The 17,894-nt window shown below is 42.3% G+C and overlaps 1 protein-coding gene across 6 annotated transcripts in view; it reads right to left on the minus strand.

The window, feature by feature from the left end:
• TMEM200A (transmembrane protein 200A) overlaps positions 1 to 17,894 on the minus strand; it is a 68,859-nt gene that overhangs the window by 25,857 nt on the left and 25,108 nt on the right. For 2 of the 6 annotated variants that reach the window (XM_026504796.4, XM_048226055.2), the window contains exon 2: positions 16,284 to 16,392. The exons of the other annotated variants lie outside the window; for them this stretch is intronic. The gene's annotated coding sequence lies outside the window, so the exon portion shown is untranslated. The remainder of the gene's footprint in view (positions 1 to 16,283; positions 16,393 to 17,894) is intronic. 6 annotated transcript variants of the gene reach the window in all.

The following is a 17,894-nucleotide window of genomic DNA, read 5'->3' on the forward strand; positions in this document are numbered from 1 at the left end:
AATGCATTTGCTGGTTTACTTGTTTATTGTTTCTCCTCCACTAGATCACGAGCGCGCTTTGTTCGTAAGTTCCCAGCACAGAGCCGATGCCAGGGCTTACTGATGAAGGTGGGCGTCCAGGGCACTGGGCTCAGCTGAGTGATGCCGTACAAGTCACTTCTCTGATCTCGTGAGACTGGAAATTCAAGAGAGACAATGCATGCACACACTATTGTACTGTGGGCTGTGCCATGTACATGCAAAAAATTATTACAGGATTTGCAAACGCCATTAATAAAAATTCATTATCTTTACTGAAGCGAGTTATGTGAAAATTGAACTAGACATAATTTGGTAACAATAATACTTTGAATTCCCTTTTTTTCCCAGGATTTCAAAGTGTTTCATATGCTGAATATTTTATAGGCATTGTAGTTTATTTTCCTTTTTATATTTTCAATGTCATAATTACATTGATTTTTATTAAGACCTTTATTTTGGAAGCCGTTGGAAGCAGACTTTTTCTTGTTGTTTTCTTAATAGTAAATTAAATTATTATTGCATACTCATTGCCATTGAGATTCTCCTTCCAAGTACAAAATAAATAATATTGAAGGAGAATAGAAACTAGTCCCCAAATCACACTTATCAGTAAGCATTTGGCTTCAGTGTAAAGATTCAAAGGTTCTATTTGGAATAGGGAAGATAATGATCCTCTAGGCAGAGGATATTCAAAAGCTCTAAGACAGCAAAAAATTTGATGTTCCAAGAACAGAAAGAAGGCCAGGTTCTCAGGGCTTAGAAAGTAGAGGGGTGAACAGCACAAGATAAGAGTGGAGAGAGGGACGGGGCAGGTCGTGCCGCTGTACATAAGAATCATGGGTTTGTTAAGTGTGCTAATAAGCAGGCCAGTGACTTGATCTGATATGCACACATGGCTTTGGCAGCTGTGAGGATAATGAATGAGGATGAGAAGTAGATGAGGTGAGAGATACCATTTTGTTTTGGTTTGGTTTTTTCCTTCCCTCTCTTTTTGAAGGAAGAATGCAGACCTCTTGTCCATCGGGCTCCCATGTACAGCCAATGGGAGTCTCCTTTTCTCCAGCCCACAGGTGTTTCTCACTCCCAAGACAGCCGACTTGCCAGGAGATTGTGCTAGGCTCTTCATTCTCAGCTCTATCCCATTTTCATTCATAGGTGAAGAACTTTGGCCCTCCATATATCCATTTCTATCTTTTTGCTCTTTTTTCCAAAGTTGGTCCTCCCTGGGAGCCATTCAGAGCCAGTGTCTCAGAGCAATATCCCATGCTTTAAACTGGGGAATCTGGCAGAAATCTTGTGATTCTGTCATAAGTTGAGCCACAGGGCCCCTCATAATTTGCCTTTGGGAACTATGTTGACAAGGGGAGGCCTAGGGCATTTGATGGTGCCCGGTGGGATGTGTTTGTGTGTAGGCAGGGTCAAAGGTATTGGGAGGGAGCTGTCCTCACTTCAAGGTCAAGGTAAAATGAAGTTAGACATCTCATTCCCAGCTTTATCCCATTCCCGTCCCAACTAGAGTTGAGACAGGAGGTACTGAAAAGAACAGACCACAGACCACAGAATGCATTGACCAATAGGGACAAAGAAGAATCAAGAACATTTCCAGATCTCTCGTTGGGGGCACAATTGTGCCATTTGTTGGGATAGGGAAGACTGGGAAGAAGATCTGTGCTGGGGAGGGTGGTGTTAGTAATCAAGAGTTCAGGTATGGACGTGCTGAGTTTGAGATGCCAGGGAAATAGCAAAGGGGCACAAAACCCAAGGAATGCTACTTGACATCTCCATTTCAGTATCACACAGGCATGTCAATGCCAAAGTTCTAGCACAATTGAGATGAAAGACCAGTCTAAAGGAGAGAGATCAGAGGCAGCTCCGGGGCCAAGATCGGGGCTGGAAATAGAAATTTGGGGTCACCAGTATACATCCCATGTGCAGAGTGGGCAGTACCTTACACTGTTTGTCTGATTTCAAAGAGCACAGATCTGATGGCATGCCAATGAGGCACCGCTGGCACTTGATTCGGAAGTTCTCATCATGGATTACTTTGGACACAAAATCCCCTGAAGATAACTTACTCCTAAGTAATTAATGCACATGTCTATTTTGGAGAAGATATGCTGTAAACGTGTGTTCATTTCTCATTGAACACAGAATAAATTAAATATCAAAGCTCCTCTATATTAAAATATGTATCTTCACATTAAAAAATAAATCTTAAAAAAAATAGACATGAGGATACTTAAGAAATCATTTTTTTTAATGGTATGTTCCAGAATCTTGGTTTAAAAATATGACCACAGATCTTCTGAGTTCAGCAAATTACTAGGTTACTTCTACATCAACGTTTAAAAATGGCATTGAGCCCTATTCCCTTTCACAAACAATTCATTCCTAAAGCCATTTGGTGGGGCTGAATAAGGCAGAAATCCATATGCGAGTAGGGAAGCCATGGTGACGGGGGGGGGGGGTCAGAAACTGGCTAGAATGAGGAAGATGTTCATCAAACCTGGTGTCAAACTCTGAGCAAAGAAGTCATACCCACGGGGGGGGGGGGGGGGGGGTATCCAAGCACAGATTTTCAGAGCCAAGCAGAGCAAGAAGCATTTCCACATGGGGTTGTGGCCCAGCCCAGGGTGTCAGTGCCTGAGCAAGGTGAGAGGGAGTCCCTGCAGGAGTGGGCAAGGTGGACTGATGTGGGGGTTGAGACCAGAATAACACAAAGGAGCAGCACTACTGCATAGTGGCCCAGCACAGGGTATCAGAGTGTGAACAATGAGGAGGGTGTGGTGGGGACAGCAGTGATGACTGTCCACTGAGAGGGCCTGTGAGCAGCAGCAACACCCTGATCGCAGCAAACACACCTATCACCCAGATTTTGGTTTCTAAATACCTTTCTCCACTAAAAGGAAGAAGAGCGTCTGGGAAAAATGGCCAATTTCAGAACTAGGGTAGGGAAAGTGTAAAATGATCTCAGTAACATGTGCCCCCAAAAGCGAGGAAATGCTCAAACAATGATGGTGATATGTCAAAAAGACATAGAAGCCAGCCTGAATGAGGCCCCATTGGCCAAATATGGAACAACTTAAATAATGGCAGGCACAGATTATACCCTATTAAACCATGAGACCATAATAATATAAACTAGCAAATGCATAAATTGAAAGTTTAAGAAGGAACAAGATATTTGCCTAAATTCAAAGTACCTCCTCACAAAATACTTATTAATTATAAATGGAAAATACTGTGAAACTCTGATTGGTTAAGGAGTGGCAGACACCAGATCAGAGTGAACATCGATATCATGAGATGAACTGGAATCGTGCACTAAATGACACAATAAGAAAAAAGCACCATGAAAGAATCCAGAATAAGCCACTGTAGCATAAAAATTATTTAAAGATACAGGCATTTTGAGTTCCTGAAATCCCTTATCTGCCTAAAAGCAGAGGCTCCCAAAAGAGCTTAAAAAAAAATTCAATTGTCATAAATCCCATCTCTGGGAACAACTCCAATCTTCTCTTTCAGAGAGAGAAGCTGGCACCACACCCGGACTGATACTGTCGCAAAACCATCCTATCTCCCATCTAGTTTCCTAAGGGCCCATTTACCGTTTCAAAGAGTCATTTGTTTTTCCATAAGTGTCCTTTCTCTGCACTTTCCTTCTAAAAAGTCATTTGTTCTCCCAGAAGTACCCGTCTGGCCCTCCCTGTTCCTTATTAAGATGGCACATGAGTCTCAAATCTTACTACTTTAGTTACATTTGTGAACTCCTCTGCATATGCAGTTAATTAAATCTGTTTTTCTTTCCTCTTACTAACGTGTCTTTGTCAGTTTAATTTGCAGGCCTCCATATACTGAACCGAAGAGGTTCGAGGAAAAGTTGTTTTCCTCCCCAACAACCACTTCTGTGATACTCCTGCCCAACCTGAATCTAAGAACAAGGAAGCATCATCAGTCGAACCCGCACTGAAGGACATTCTACAAAACTGGACTTTCAAGATTATGAAAGTCTAGGACAGACAAGAAACATTCCAGATTGAAGAAGAAAAAGGGGTATGACCACTGAATTCGACACGTGATTCTGGACTGGATCCTTTCGTTATAAAAGACATTATTGGGACACCTGGCAAAACTTGAATGGGGTCTGAGGATTAGACGGTAGTAATGTAGCGATATTAAAGTTTTGGGTTTGGTGGTTGTATTGTAGTTACGTAGAGAATGTCTTTGTAAGACACGCACGCTAACGTACCCACACACTAACTCGTGCCAACAAGTTATTTTCAAGTGGTTTAAAGTTCTTTGTCCTATATTTGCGAAATTTCTGTAGGCATGAGGTTTAAGAAAAATAAACACTTTAAAAAATGGCATTGATTTGCCTTCACACCCCATCTACTCATTCCCATCAAACACGATCAATTACTGGTTTGAAACAAATCTCTAATGGCAACGTGAGATGCCATATTGATGTCCCCAAACTTCTATTGGACACAGACAGCCTCCCTGCAGTAGCCACTCTACATGCCACTGTGCTTTCCCCACAACTCTGACAATGCTGATAACTTAGTATTAATTAAATAAGACGGTCATGCACCCCCCAAATTCAATCTCATCAGAATGAAGACATAAGTTCATTAACATTTCACTTGGGCTTTTGAAGTACTCATTCTTGTCATGTTCGCTGATAATCATCTGGCGCCCTGAACGGGAGCAAGGTCACATTTGTGCGCGAGTTCTAAATACCGCAAAATCACGATATCGCATGAAATCCTTTCACCAAATAGACTTCCTAGCACCGTTAGACAATATCACAGCAATAGGAGATTTGTCTTTACATGGTTCTTTTCACGTCTCGGCAACATACTATGTATTCTCTTTTAATGAAAATTTACTAGAAAATGTCCACAATTATAATTAGATCATTTGGACTTAAAAAAATGTGGTTTTTTTTTTAATGGAAAAGTTCATGTTAAAGGCATTTAACATCTTATCACTCCACAGATTCTGAATCCATTTGAATCTCTGTTGGCCTTTTAGCTGTCTCCTACTGAAGAGACTCTAACGTGTAACATGAGAACAACGCAGGGCAGCCCAAACCAGAAGGTTGTCCTCCGTCGTTCTCTAAATCCTGGACCACAACGGAACTCCCACTCACAGAGAACTTACAAAGGAGTTCAACCACAGGAACACCTGAAAGTTGGCCCAGGAGATTAGATAAGGCTCAACTCCACAACTTAACTCAAACACACCCATTTTGGTTTCAAAAATCATCACAATCAACCTAGCATTTTATTTTAAATAAATGGAGCATAGAATTTTGCTGTTAGCCCTATTATAAAAACTACAATAAATACGACAGACCTTCTAAAAACTAAAAATTAACTTCCAAACTTTTCTGATAGCTTACTTCAAGAACATGATTCACTGAAACACTTACGCAAGATTCATTTAAACATGTATTAAAAAGAGAGAGTGAAGAAGTGCCTTTCATACATAAGGCACAACACGTCACAGAGGACACATTGCCTCAAAATCCACCCGGTAGTTTGCTCTAATTAATCCTGTCCCCCCAAATGCTAGGTCACAGGCTTTTTAAGATGCTGAATTATCTTCCTCTTTGATCTAACCACCTGCTCGTCATGAGATATCAAAATACTCTATAAGAACGACAGGCAGGGAAAAAATCCTATCTGTCTGAAGCATTTCCTGTCCGTGAACTCTCTGAACGTGAGCCAGGGCAGCCATGATGGGATGTGGGAAACCCTGACCAGGCAGCGCCAAGCAAGGCCGCAGCTTTGGCCCGGTCCTCCGGAAGCCCGTCAGAGGCCAGGCAGAGAAGCCCGGCTCTCTGGGGAGTCCAGCCTCTCCTGAGAGAACGTAAAGATTACTTCTCACTTCATACCACAGTGTATTTCAAATAAAGGGAAGCATGCTAGCTCAGGGGGTAAAACATAAATAACCACCTAAAGACATATACTGAAACTTAAAAATAGACTTTGAAGCCTCAAGTGTCGGCTCATGTCCTACGGGAAGCAGAGGTCAAGATGTAATTAGAAATCTAAGCGCTTACTGGGGGGAACCCCTGGGACAGAGAGAGTGGGGAGGGCTCAGAACAGGCGGAGGGAGCTTCAGACCACCATAAACCCTGGGCCCCCATGAAAGGAAAGAGGGAAAGAAGCATCAAATGTGGCTCTGAGAATGTCTCTGCCAGCACAGCCTCGAGCAAAGGCTGCCCACTAGACGAGTCCCGCGTTGGGGAGAATGGGTCCGGCAGCACCCTGCCACACTCAGTCATCACCGGGGAGCAGCCCAGGGAGGGGAGGCCCTGTGGGAATGTTATGACACCTGCAGGCCGACCACTCCCACCCACAGCTTCTCTTTGAAGGGAGATGGGAGTGGTGTCCTCATCCACAGCTTCCATGGAGAAACAAGAAAACCAGCTAAACATTATGCATAGATTACCCGACACACATCTTTTCATGTACTCCGCTCCTTGAAAGCCCTTCAAGCTTCCCCCATGCCCACATAATGTCCAAACCCCGCTGCAAAGCCCAGATGTTCTTTCATGATCTGGATACTGCTTTTCTGGTCAATTCTATTTCCCATCTCTTCTCCATTAGCACCCGACCCGTGCTCATGCCCCCCCACGTGCTCATGCCCCCCCACGTGCCCTATGCCCTTTGTGCATCCCTGACTTTCCTCATGCTCCCCTCTTCCCTTCTGTGTCTGATTGCCCAGCCCCGTCTAAGCTGCAGGACCTGCCAAATCCAATCTGGGTTCTGGCGCCAACCCGAGCCTAGAGACAGGAATCATGGAAAGCAGGTAAGAAACAGAAGACTCAGGGGAAGCAGAGTGGAGACAGAAGCAGTGACAGAACTAATCACAGGGAAGAGGTTTGTCATAGACCTTCTCCAGCCCCGGCAGTAGTGGAAGAAAAACCCTTGAAAGGTGCCCCCCTGGGTAGCAACCTGGAATGCGCTCCTCTTGTGTCCCTCTGGTAACTTTTTATTCATCCTTCAAAGAGCCCCCCGGGGTCCTAAGACCCATGCGATCAGAGTTCACACCCCCCTCCTTTGGGCCACTGCAGTATTGCATACAATGGGGCACTTGTACCGAACTGGGAATACGGTGTCCGTGCCTGCCCCCTCACGGCTCTGAACTTCCCGACCACATCTGACGAGTCTTTGTACGTCCACACTCGGTAGCAGAGCATATTACATACCCACCACAAGTAGAAGGAATAAACTGCATTTATCACAAATGGCAGACTACAGACGGCATGTTAATAATGCATCAATACAGTTGTTAGGTAAAAATTAGAAGGACAGAGGATAGAGAGTTCAGAGATCATGTCTGATATACAGTCTTAGGAGCTTTATCAAGAAAACCAAAGGAGAGGTTTAAAAACACGAAGGTCAACCATCAAGAGGTCAAATGCAGCCTGGATGGGAGGCTAAGACATACGTATGAACTACTCACTCTAAGATTTTCAGTCTTGAAGGAAAGGAGAAAGGCAGAGAAGTAGTTGGAGATGGACACAGAATTAAGGAGAGGGCACTGGTTTTCTGTTTAAGACAGAAGAGTTTTGTTTCTGGCAACAAGGCTGACAAAGTGAAACAAAATAAGCTATTTCCAGGGAATAAAAACTGGGAAGTAAAGTTATTTTGTTTGGAATCTGGGATATTAGGCATCAGGTGCATAATAAAACAGTCTACAGCAGTGCGCCCTGGAAACTGGGAAGCAGATGAGAGAAGACGACATGTTAACATATAGTCACCTCACAAATGTAACAGTGGGCAAGAAAGTGGCTCCGGGAGACTATGTGCATTTTTATTCTATTTAGGTTTAAAAACATGTGAGACTAAACAAAAGATTTTTTAAATTTTTTAAAGGTATTATTTATGGTACTATAAGTTAGCTAATTAAATTTACATAAAAAAAGATGTTATTTACGTATTTATTTGAGAGCAAGAGAGAGCACGAGTGGGGGAAGGAGCAGAGGGAGAGGGAGAAGCAGACTGCACTGAGCGTGGAGCCCAATGCAGGGCTTGATCTCATGACCCTGAGATCATGACCTGAGCTGAAATCAAGAGCCGGATGCCTAATCGATTGAGCCACCCAGGTGCCCCTAAATAGAAGATTCTTAAGAGATACAAACGTGATTAAACTACAAAGAGAAGCAAAGAATAAAATAATACAAAATTCAGGATACTGCTTGGGGGAAGAAGGGAGAAGAGTGTGCAAGAGCTTCAAATATATTGGAAAGTGCCTAGTTTTAAGATGATGTTTATTATACTATTTTCCTTTACACTGCGCATATATTTTGTATTTCTCCTTTATAGGTGTGGCACGTTGTGTATAGTTTTAAAAATCAAATATGAAGACAGAAAAGACTGGGTGGGCTACATTATATGTTAATAAAAGGAGCCAAGGTGAAAAGTAAGAAATGAAAGCTATGAAAAGACACGCGTAACTGACAGAGGCAGATCCCAGGAGAGAACGAATTTATGGGTTCCTGAAGTGGATGAATTCACCTTGGAGAGGAGGGCCATCTCTTCTGAGAAGCCAGAGAACGATAAAAGGATGAACACAAGCACGTCTTAGCTTGAAGTAGATGCAACTGCTGATTTTGAGTCAAAACCTGGTGAACAATGGCAACTTCACACGGGTCCATCCAAGCAGTGGAGGGGTGATGGTCCATGGAGGGCTTAACCATCGCAGGTCTGTCAGCTGGACTAGAAGCAGTGGGTGAGGAGACGTGCGGTGGGCGGTGGGCACAGGCACAGGGAGAGGGCCCGCGGTGCACAGGAGGGCGGCTGCGGAGCCCGGAGAGTGCACCCGGGCTGGAAATCACAACGTGTTAATGGCACCAGCCTGCAAAGCCCTGGCATCTTCCCTGGTAGCGGTGAGCAATCCGGCGGTCAGAGGTGAGGGGCTGGGCACAAGGACATGAATGCACATCATTTCTCACTTCAGTTAGAAGGACTCTTCTACCATGATATAAAGTCAACTAATGGAAAATGAACTGTAAGAAGAAATCAAAAAAACTATGGTGGGAGTGCATTTCAGCAGTAAAAGCATCTCTGAAAAGTTTCTGAAATAAGAAGGATTTCACGCAAAAACCATAAGATGAATCAACCATGTCCTCTCACTTAAAAATACAAGTTAGCAAAGATGATATATTTCTCATTCAAAATTCTGTAATTTTAGGGGCACCTGTTGGCTCCATCTAGGTTAAGCATCCAAGTCTTGATTTCTGCTCAGGTCATGAGGTTGAGCCCCACATCGGGCTCCACCCTTGGCATGGAGTCTGCTTGTCCCTCTCCCTCTGCTGTTCCCCACTGCTCGCAGGCACTCTCTCTCTCAAATAAATAAAATCTTTTAAAAAAATTCTGCAATTTTAAACATGTAATTTGCTTCTTCCAATAATGTTCTGATTATATAAACGATCACTAATGTAAATCAGCAGGAAAAATTTCCTTGGTGTTAAAAAGAGAGGACTATTTCTGGACACAGGTTATGAAATAATCACAATAATCAGGAAGAATTCATCATTACAGTATCTAGAGTTTCCCTGCTATGAAAGTGGCATCTTCACTGGTCATTCATTCTGTCTGAACAACTGGAAAGGAAATCTGTGAGCTGCTGTCGTCGAAAAGTAGTTATATAACATTCTTGTGAATTTCTGTCACATTTATCAACAGAGTTTGAATTAATAATTAGTGATCACTAAGGCAGCCATATGTCATTTATCCCTCAGAACTGACGGGACCATTAATGTGAGGAGCCCAAGACAGAACTTTCCACTAATGTGCTTCTCCCAAGTGTTTTTACCTGGCGTGGCTGCACTGAGATATAGAAGGAGAAGTAGTGTTGCCCATGACTGAAATAATACGAAATGAAGACACTGCAGATGTGAAGGATGGGGGGTGGTCGATAGGATTAAGATGCAAAACTTAATGGAAGAAGTGCCATGAGAGGATAGATAAGTGACATGAAAAGCGCTCTTGCTTACAACTAGGGAAGCTGAATCGGCAGTATTTTCACAATAACTTAAAAAGTGATTATAAAAATACAGTTTCTGGGGCGCCTGGGTGGCACAGCGGTTAAGCGTCTGCCTTCGGCTCAGGGCGTGATCCCGGCATTATGGGATCGAGCCCCACATCAGGCTCCTCTGCTATGAGCCTGCTTCTTCCTCTCCCACTCCCCCTGCTTGTGTTCCCTCTCTGCTGGCTGTCTCTATCTCTGTCGAATAAATAAATAAAATCTTTAAAAAAAAAAATTAAATAAATAAATAAATAAATAAATAAATAAAAATACAATTTCTAATAGAAGAGAGGGTGCTTCACTTCATGTAACACATCTTAATAAATCTTGTATATCAAATCCTTGTAAAGTTAAGCAAATTATAAACCCAGGATTTATAGAATTCCTCAAGGTTGTGATGAGATGTTTGAACTGCACACGGCATAGATTTCTCTTTTGCTTTTGCAGTGTAGTTCACAATAAAATCTATATATTTTGAAAAATCTTGGTTATGTGATATGCTAAAGAAACAAGAACCAAAGGGAAAGAGGAAATATTGAAAATAGAAAAAGAGAGGCTTAATTCCATGGGGTCACATTATGGAAGAGAAAAAGGAACTATGGAATCCTGAGGTGGTTAAATGGGCCCTGACTCCACCCAGCAGCTGGAGGTGGGGTGGAAAGGAGGCAGGAGGAGAGAAGGATGAGCCAAGCTGGTATTAGGTTGAACCAGAGGCCAGTGTTGATACTGCAGGAAAAAAATAGGTTGGGCATACATGATTTCATAGGGATCGATCCCGTAAGCCAAGATTATCACCCATAATTATTTTCTAGAACACAGCAGGTAATCAATACATGTTGACTGAATAACAAACACAAAAATTAAGTTTTGTTGAAGTTGAACAGATGCCCAAACGACTCTCATTAACTGTAATAAAACATTCCTTTGCAGATCTTATCCAGTTAATCATAAATCTCAAGTAATAAGTAAATAGAACAGTTGACTATGGATTTTATATTCCTTTCATTTAGATTTACTTAGTCTCTTCATGTTTTTACCATTTTTTTACTCAACTGTGTCTTATTTTCCATGTACAGTGTCATAGTATCTCCACTGGGCGCACAGTGTCTGAATTTTTATTCCTTGAGAATTGCTTGTTGTGTTTCACTTTAAAGTTTCATTATTTTTATTGTTTTAAGTGTATAACTTTCCCCCCTATTTATTCTGAGAAATGTTATTTTTATATAATGTTCCATTTGCTTATTACATGAATTACTCATGGCAAGTTAGAATTTTTTTCTGATAAAAGCACTTCACAAATTCCTTCTTTTGAGTATTTTAGTCATAGTAAGAAAGCCAAAAGCCATTAAGTTTTTTTTAAGAGAAGCTATGAATATATAAAATTTAAAATTCTTATATGGCAAAGCCACTGTAGTCAAGTTTAGAAGAGAAACTGCAAACAAAGAAAAGTTGCAACATATACAACAGGCAAAGGAATACTGTCCCTACTATATAAAGAGTTCTTAGAAATCAATGGTTAGGGGTGCCTGGCTGGCTCAGTCAGTAAATCAAGTGACTCTCAATCTCAGGGTCATGAGTTCAAACCCCAGGTTGGGCACAGAGCCTACTTTAAAAAGGAAGGAAGGAAGGAAGGAAGGAAGGAAGGAAGGAAGGAAGGAAGGGAGGAAGGGAGGAAGGAGAAGGGGGAAAAGAAAAGAAAAAGAAAGAAATCAATGGTTAAAAAAACCCAACAGTACCCCATTGGAAAAATAGGACATGAACACGCAATTTACAAAAAATTGAAAAGGGTTATTAACACACAAAGAAAAATGCCCAACCTTATTAATAAAGAAATGCCAAGTAAAGCAATGACATATCATTTTATACCTATCAAATTTACACAGTTAAAACAATTGAAAAGATGTAGTGATGGAGAAGTGTGGAGTAAGCACTGGACCTGCGAAGATAACTGGAAGGGTAACAATGTCATAACACGTATCCAATTTAAAAATGTGTACACCCTTAGACCCAATGTTTCCTTTCTAGGCATTTATTCCATAAAGTTGGGAACGTGGGACATGAAAACATTGATGCAAATTTCAAAATACAGAATCCAATGATCTAAATAATCAGATACAAACATAGACAGCAAAAGTACAAACGAGGTACGTGAAGGCTTTACGAGGTATCAGTTACTTCCAAAGAAAGAGGGTGGAGTTTGGGATGTGGTAGGAGGGGGTTTCCAATGGTATCCGAAGCTTTTTCTTTTTTTAAATAACTTTTTTTTAAAGATTTACTTATTTATTTGAGAGAGAGAGTGCAAGCCAGCTGGGGGGAGGGGGGAGAAGGGGAGGGAGAGACAGAATCCCAAGCAGACTCCCTGCTGAGCACAGAACCCAACACAGGGCTAGATCCCAGGACCCTGAGATAATGACCTGAGCTGAAATCAAGAATGCACACAGGTTCATAACTAAAGTCTGTTTGATACTTTTCTTTGAAAATTATTCTGACATCAACTGTCCCTTCTCACTATTTTGGAATTTACTCCAGGGAGGAAGATGGAACATTACAAGCTTGGTATCCCCGCCCTTTTCAGAAATGCCATCAAAAAAGGATTATTGTCTTAGATAACCACACTCTCCATATTTTAACTGCCATTACGTGTAGCATTTGCTTTAAATCCAAAGTTGGATCCAGCACGAGTTACCTTCTTGAATACATAACACCATCCAGTCAAGGTGTGCGGCGAGCCTGTTCTACCATCATTGCCAGCAAAATCTTCTCCATCCAACCAATGGATTAGAATTGTTATGAACAGAAATGTAGTTTCATTTACCTTTTATTTAAAAGGTATATTACTTCCCGATATCAGGTTTAACAAGAGCTTTTTTAAAAATTACTTAATTGAGCATTTAAGATTCTCAACCGGAACCTAAAATATTCTCTGAGCTACTTTTACTCAAATTAGTTGTTTACATAATCATTCCCTCTGAAGAAACAATTTGGGAGATCTGTTCTTCCTGAGTGTGCCTTCACAAATCTGCTATTAATGTTTCAGATAGTAGAATAGAACAGACTGTCCAGGGCTGGCGATTGGAACTGCTTTTCCAAGCCTCCAAAATTACAGATTGATTTTGACATGTTTCAGCTGGCTGGCATTTCAACTAAGGTTCCAACCACTTGGAAGAGGGGAAATCTACTGAAGTGACCCCTTTTCCAGGCAGCTCAATCTAGCTGCAAGAATTATAGCCAATCCATAGTCAGAATTGTTTTGGAGGGGAAAAGGGGAGAAGATCTTATTTTGTTCCCTCCCATATGCAGAATGAACTATGAAGATAGATACCTTGATGTATCTAATACATCACTGAGTGCCTACTACTTGCAAAACATTACAATATAGTGAAAATAATACAGAACGAAGAGAGGAGACCAGAATTCGAGTATAGTATCTAGCATAAGCCAGCTGGGTGATCTTGGGCTAATCACTTAAATATGCCTTGCCTCAATTTCCTCAGCTGGGAATAGATCACACACTAACTTCCAGATCCTTACCTGCTCACAAGTTTAGGATTTCGCGATTCAATGTTCACTAAAGGGTCCTCCGACTTTTGCAAGTAGGCAAGTAAACCACGCTCACTGTCCTCTATTTACCCAGCACTATAACCTCTGTTGCAAAGAGACAGTTTCTAACATCTCATACCCACTAGAAGCTCCAGAATGTAAATTCAGCCTTCACTCCAATACTTTGTACATACCTTCTGACATCTTAACAAATGCATACAGGATGCCAAAAAATAAATTAGCAACGGCACTGTCAGCCAGACATGAAGAAATGAGGATAATGTGCCAAAAAATGTCCTCCCACATGTAAAGAAACTGGTAATTGGAAGTAAGAGGAATCCCCCGCCTCCCGGAGCAGACTGTGCAGAGGTGGGGCGCCCCTGCCAACACCCCAACCTTTGCCAGAAGCAGCAGCAGCGTGGGGGGAGAAGAACCCTCTTCCACCCCTGCTACTCTGAGTATTTACGGGGATTCATTCCAGGTCCTGGCAGGAACCTGCTGCCAGAAGTAACTATGCGGTTCCGCAGGAACGGAAGGGGATTTCAACAGGAGAGTTGTGAAATGGAAAAATCATCTTGAGCCTTGGTAAAGCTTCCTTCTTGTCTATCGGTTCAGTGTGTCCCTTTAGGTGGTCTTGAATCTGCCAGACTCTAGGCTGGGTGTAGGAAGATGCTGGCTCCTTTGACACAGCATAGTCAAGAGCCAAATCTTCCGGGGCTGGTATAAGGTTTTGAGAAATGGACAAATATTGACTTCAAACCCTGACAACTGACTCACAAGTACGGTTTATTGAATCATTAAACACAACCAGGACTGTGATTCATTGCTATTTCGCCTCAACAACAAAACACTGTGCAAATCATGGGAACGGAAATTTCGTTCATTATTCTAATTGGAGAGCTATGTGTGGTTCTCCATCAGTAAGATCAGAAAAGAAAGCAAAAGCCTTTTTCAGAAGGTGAGATGAGATTTCAAAAGATAAAACATGGTCAGAGATTTTTCAAATGTAATTTATAAAAGCCGATATTTGGTCAATGTACAAACATGTTCCTTGTCTAATCAGAATAATATGATTCCTTCCAAGAAATCGTCAGTTAAATGGTTAGTAATGTTACTAAGTGATGTTCTGGTCATCTTCTTAGTGCTGAGAAAACTGGGCGCCATGTTTCCCTGCTTAACATTATGGGCGTGGAAAATAATCTTCCTGAAAAAAAGGGCTCTTGAGACTGTTGGTTTTAGCAGCAAACTTGTTTAAAACTGCTTTGGTAGAAAATGACAAAATACTGGCACCTTTTGCAAGCTGAGGCACGTGATCCCGAGGCAGCCCGGCCTGTTGAATGTGATCTTTGATCAGGCTCTTTCCATGAAGCTGTTATTGACACTGGAAGCTTGAAACTGATGTAAAATATCTACCCACCACACGTCTGCCTCTGATGTTTTAGTTGGCCATTGCTGGTCCCCAGGCAATGACATGACTCCATCTGTTGAAAAATTATTTTGTCTCTATGGCCCTAACACGAGGTACGTACCTTTTCAAATAGCACTCTCTTAGAAGAATTGATTTATTTTTTTCTTTTGTTGTTTCTCTGTCATGAGATCTAGTTCCTTGAAGTCAGGGGCAATAAAAGGAGGTAGCAGGCCTTAATACCGGACCCCTTGGTATTTCTCCTTCTGCCATTACAGATTAACTTACTCAGCTAGGACTTCTTACTCGGTCCCAGCTTTAAGATTCTGTTTTAGAGTCTGTATCTGTGGATCTCCTGTTTCTATCCAATAAAGATACCTGCATGGTTTCTTTGTTCCTAATTTTTGCTGGTTAATTCCATCAACTCATTCTGACTCAACTGTTCTACATTTTTCTGTCTATGCTGCCTGATTCAATCTTATGGAATCCTACCCTTATTTGATCATGAATAGTTATTACACATCTACTACATGTCAAGAAATGGGTTACTCATCATAGAAAACCAAAATGACCAGGAAACCAAAATGAATGTGATGTCAAAAATTCACAGCTTAGTGAGGGACACAATCAAGAAACGTAAGTTACACATGGTAAGTGCCAGAAGATACGCAAGCACAGAGTGTTAGCGTGGTAACAGGAACACGGTGCAACAATGATCTCAGTGGAGGGTGACCAAGGACTGCTTCTAAGATGAAGAGATGATGGTGCTTTGTCTTAAAGAGGAGATGTTAGTTCAATGAAGAAGAGAAAAGAAAACAAGGAAGAGGGAACAGACGGCATAGAGGCATGGAAGTATGAGGGGCTGGCATGTTGGGATCTGGGCTGTTCAACATGTCAGGATGCTATCCATGGTGAGACGGACAGGTAAGCAGGAGGCAGGTCACAAAGGGCCATCTACATCAGGCTGAAGGCTAACCCTCATTATGAAAGTAATGGCAAACACAGGAATCTGTGTGTCCAGGGACCAGGCAACAGACAGATGGACTGAAGGTGAAACTGGGGTCAAAAGCCTGCTTAAAGCATCTTTTTCAACAATAACAGCATCTACCATTTGTTAAGCAGAACAGGCATTTTTTTTTCCCTCGCTGATTTACATGCATTATTTCATTTAAGCAATTTGCATACATTATCTAATGTAATCTTCCCAACAGCTCTGGGAGATCAATATCCATCTGACAGATGAAGAAAATGAGGCAACAAGATGAGAAATCACCTGCAGAAGGTCACTGAGTCATCAAGTGGCAGAGGAAGGTTCTGACTCCAGCTCCCTGCACTAGGGCTGGGGCGGCTTTGCTCCCCGGGAGGAAGAATCCTGAAGGAAGCTGAAAAGGAGCAAGGAAGGAACATGAGGAGTTTAGTCCTAGTCACACCAGGTTTCTGGTCTCGGAGCTTGTGAAATACACAAGAGGAGCTCTCCAGGGGCTAGAAAGTGTGATTCTGGGATTAATAGAGAGGTTCTAAGCTAGAGACACATTTGGGGGTCTTCAGGGAAGGGGTGGTTGGAGTTCAGCTGTGGAAGGTGTTCCAGGGTTTAAGGGAGAGAGAGAGGTGTCTTTAATCTCTGCCTGGACTTTGAAGCCTAAAATTTCAAGTATCCAATCCCAGATTAACATCTACTCTGAGTAGACACACTACCCAATTCTGTCAATGATCAGGGCATAGAGGAGAGTAAGATCTGAAAAGAAGGTGGTGACATTAATGGTTTCAGGAAAAGAGACTTCAGGTGATGGTGAGTCCTTGCCCTTTTCGTCCCCCCAAAAAACAAAAATCCACTACACATAATGGGGCAACACAATTATTATAACCGTTTCTCCTTCTCTAGGTATCTTTTCTTTTTCCTCCTTCTATATTTGTTGCTCTTCTACCAGTGTGGGGATGGTGGCTCAGAGAAAGGCACAGTGCTGCCATAGGGGTGGCCGGCTAGGGGGGAAGGGCACAGGCAAACCGATTATCAGGTGACAAAGCACGGAATGCCGTATGTCTGCTGTAGACAGTAGTGTTCGACCTGGGGCAGCCCCGTGCCCGGAGGACAAGAGGCAATGTCTGGAGACATTTTTATTGTTACGATAAATTTGTAACAAAAATTGGAGAGGGATGTTTACTGGCATCTAGTAAGTAGAGGCTAAACATCTTAAAATGCACGGGATGGGGGCGCCTGGTTGGCTCAGTCGCTTAAGCATATCTTCGGCTCAGGTCATGATCCCGGGGTTCTGGGACTGAGCCCTGTGTGGGGCTCCCTGCTCTCTCTCCCTCTGCCCATCCTCCTCTGCTCGTGCTCTGCCTCTCGCTTTCTCTCTCAAATAAATAAATAAAAGCTTTAAAAAAAACACAAAAACCCCGCACAGGTGATCTCCCACAACAAAGAATTATCTGGGCCTCGTTGTCGCTAGTGTGGATGTTGAGAAATCCTGCTGTAATGAAGGAGAGCCCGAAAGACCAGGGCAGAGGAGCTCAAACACTCAAGGCTGCCCTGGAAGAGCAGAGCAGCCCCGCCAACACCGGAGCCGACTCCAGAAGAAGGAATATGCCGGCAGTGAGGCAACATCTGATGTTAGTGGACATCTGCTCCTTACTGGGCAGTACTGTTTTTCATAGTCCCCAATCTATTATCAGCATTCATTAAGCATCTACTGCATGCAATGCATTCTCCTTGCTATGTGTGGGAGAGATATGCATAAGAAAGATAGAGTTTGTCCCTCTAAGTGTATGAAGAATACTAATTCTTGTCAAGCTTTCTCATATACTTCGCTATTTAAACCTCACAGCGATCCTATGAACTAGTTAATAGTCATCTTGCTCTGTAAATTCAGACACAGCTTACAGA

The sequence above is a fragment of the Ursus arctos genome, unplaced genomic scaffold (assembly GCF_023065955.2).
Source record: "Ursus arctos isolate Adak ecotype North America unplaced genomic scaffold, UrsArc2.0 scaffold_13, whole genome shotgun sequence".
Classification (NCBI taxonomy): domain Eukaryota; kingdom Metazoa; phylum Chordata; class Mammalia; order Carnivora; family Ursidae; genus Ursus; species Ursus arctos.